Raw genomic sequence first — 3,398 nt, 5'->3', positions numbered from 1 at the left:
ATGAAAACCTGGGTAGGACCTTGGGATGACTGGCTTTCCTGTACACTAAACTGGGTGCTGATACTCCAGATCTCTTCACTGTCTAGCTTTTATAAGTGAGATAAGCTCCAAGATTTTCCAGATGCTGTAGCTGGTGCATAGATGCTTCTGCTTCAACTATACTTCAGAAAAAGAAAAGGTTTTTGGTGAGGGTTCTTGCAAGGTGGGTAGAATCAAAGTGGGTCAGCTGCTCACTGCTGACATTTTCCTGGCTTGTTCCCCCTCGGGCAATTCTGGAATGAGTCTAACCCTAGTGTGGAACCTTGGCACTCAGCCCTATCTCATAGTGACTTGCAGCTTTGCTCTTCTCTGACATTCATTTGGCTTGTTCTTTCTCAGACATGTAACAGGCAGTAGCATCTACACTGATGAGCAACCTAGGTGCTCAGCCCTATCTGTGCAGGCTTTTAAAGGCCACCCAGGTTTGGCCTTTGGCTGCCTGTTGTTGGTTTTAATAATGTTCACTTTGCTTGTTATATGTGATTGTACTGGCTTTCTGTATTGTTTATGTTGTGAGTACATGCTTCTTGTAAAAGCTAGGTCCCTACTCTCCCCCCTGCACATACTGTTTAATCTCTACGTTTCCTAAATACAAATCTGTTGTATCTTTCAGGTCTTAGTCCATATTCCACCTCTTTTTAGAATTTTATTTCTCAATTATGTCCTCCCCTTCCCCAATATATTGTGAATACTGCTGATTTTATAACTTACTAATCTGTTTTATTAACTTTAAGAGGACTCAGGACATATGCTAGTGTGATTCTAGATATCTGGGTAAAAAAATAAGTAAATCCCCTCACCTATAAATGGAAGACATGGCAGCAATATATTGACTTCCAGGACAAGATTCTTAGTCTTAAATTTATGTCCACATGGAAAAAAGTTAATACCTTGAAAAAAAGCCAGTAGTAAAGAGTAATATAAAACTAAAGAAAATCCTAGAATTGTGTCCAAAATACACAGTGGAAATGGTCTAGCGGCACCTCACAAATAAAAATATGGAAAGTGTCTTTTGTTCATTGGCCTATGTCCTCTTTTTTCTCTGCTCCTCTTACTTCCTCTCATATTTATCAATGTGACCACAATATGTATGATAGGCATTTCTCATGTCATTTTGGTACAAATACTTACTAAATAGCTCCTACCCTATAGAAGGTTCTCATATGTTAACTTTCATGGTTAAATACAAAAATCTCCAAAGAGTGTAAGAGAGTGTGGATGCAGACTGAAAGGTATTTCACTAATAAATTATTGTTTTTTTAAAAGAATTTTGCTATGATGATAATGAACGTCTTGCTGAGTAAAGTGTAGCAGTGTCCTGACTACTTTAGAATTGCCCTAAAATGGTTCATTATTAGATATGGCAACAAAGACTCTTACAGAATATCAAGTCTACCCTCTGTAATCTGGAGATGAAGGAACTGAGGAATTGAACGACTCTTTCAAGGTCCTACAAACAGCTCATTATAGTTACTGGATGAGGGTCAATGTCCAGTATCCTTCTTGAATAACCATGTTGTCTAATTTGTGGAACAATTACTGTTTGAACATTTGCTCTGTCATTGTCCAAATGTTCAATGCATAAAAATGTGATCCCAAAACCAATATTTGCATCAATAACCAATGTGATTGATTAGTCTCTCTAAACAGCTGCATATAGATAAAGCAGAGAACATTTCCCCATACATCCTTCATTGATGAAGCTAACAGTCTTTTCAGGGTGTCCCTGCTTCAGGGAGATATTCTAAAATTAAAGTAGTTTGGAAGATTGGATTCTACTCTGTAGGTAACACTCAGATGAAGAATTTAGCATTAGGGGCTTGAGTGATAGAGAGCCTTTTAGGAAATATAAATTTCCTATACAAATTTCATGAAACATGCCTGGTATATTTTACTTTGCATGCTCTGTAGCAGCAATAATATGCATCAGTCACAAGTGAAGCAGGCTTTAATGAGTTGAGACTTAACACTGTCATAGCATGAATGGTTGGTTATTTTAATGATAATAAAGATGCGCAGAGATGGTGAGAAAATATTTGTACATATGAACAAAAAACATAACTGTGAAGTTATATTGTTTATCCAGACATCAAATCTATGTTATTTTCACCACACCAAACTTACTCTGCATGTAAGAAACTATGTCAAAAGAAGTTTACAAGCCGGGCGTGGTGGCGCACGCCTTTAATCCCAGCACTTGGGAGGCAGAGGTAGGAGGATCACTGTAAGTTCGAGGCCACCCTGAGACTCCTTAGTGAATTCCAGGTCAGCCTGGGCTAGAGTGAAACCCTACCTCAAAAAACCAAAAAAATAAAAATGAAAAAAAAAAAGAAGTTTACAATAATTGTAACTATATTATTTAATAATAGTCCCTGAGAGCCATGGGATATGAACTGAGTTTTAAATTAAGGACAGAATTTGGGTATTTGAAATGTGAGAAAATTCAAGGATCATCTCTATAGTTCATTACTAGGGAAGTTCTCTGACTGTGTAAAGTACCAGAAACCATGAGATTTGGTGTAGCATTCTCTCTTGAGCCTGAAGCTGGCTTTTGGTGTTGCTTTGCTGCAACTGCGACTGGCCATTAATGATTGTTCTTGCTCTCCTTCACAAGAGTTGGAGGGAGAGGATGTCATGTGAGTGTAAAAAAAAAAAAAAAAAAAAAGAGTAAAAGCTAATGAGTTTCCACTGACCAATAAGATTTCATTCCCACCCAAGTTTCTACACAGATATAATTGGAAAAGTAGGACAAAGGTAAATAGTGATAGATTATAAACTGAATATCAGTAATAAAACAATGACAACCAATATTCAATATACCCTGTATTCTGAATTAAAAATTTAGATAAGCAGTTCCTTATAGTTTTCTTTATAATTACATATATCTATAGCATCATGTGTGTGAGACTGATTAATGATTATTTTTCTTCAATTTTTCAAATTAAAGACATTTTCTCTTATGTCTCTTGAACAGAGAGTTTTCTATCCTATGCTTTAGAGTTAATTTTGTCTAAAAATAAGGCAAGTAATCTAAAATAAAACTACCCCCTGGATAGAACAGAGAAAGCAGACCCCTAATTTTCAGTCTAATTGTTTTTGTGTACTCTATAGTACATGACATTGTAAACAAGAAATTACAATTTAGCCTATCAAAGAAACAGCATTCATTTTAACTAAGGTAAAATAAGGTTGTATCTTTCTGTGTAGGTACTTGCTTCCTTTAATTGAAAATTATCATTTTTAATTTTATTTTTTAACTTCATAATTAACTAATCAATTACTATAACCAATTCTTTTGACCAGTATTATTTGCCCAAAGTTGCTTTTGATATTTTTGTTTTCTTTCTTTTGTTAGTAAA

The 3,398-nt window shown here is 35.5% G+C and overlaps 1 non-coding gene across 1 annotated transcript; it reads left to right on the top strand.

Moving 5' to 3' along the window:
• Window positions 1-2,470: 2,470 nt before the first annotated feature.
• LOC123455005 lies at window positions 2,471-2,682 on the top strand. The gene has a single exon (XR_006633632.1). It is a non-coding gene; the product is annotated as a small nucleolar RNA U3 (small nucleolar RNA).
• The last annotated feature ends 716 nt before the right edge of the window (window positions 2,683-3,398 follow it).

This window comes from Jaculus jaculus, chromosome 14 (genome assembly GCF_020740685.1).
Source record: "Jaculus jaculus isolate mJacJac1 chromosome 14, mJacJac1.mat.Y.cur, whole genome shotgun sequence".
Taxonomy (NCBI): Eukaryota; Metazoa; Chordata; class Mammalia; order Rodentia; family Dipodidae; genus Jaculus; species Jaculus jaculus.
Note: the sequence above shows the minus strand (reverse complement) of the source record. Positions and strands in the feature narration are given on the sequence as shown.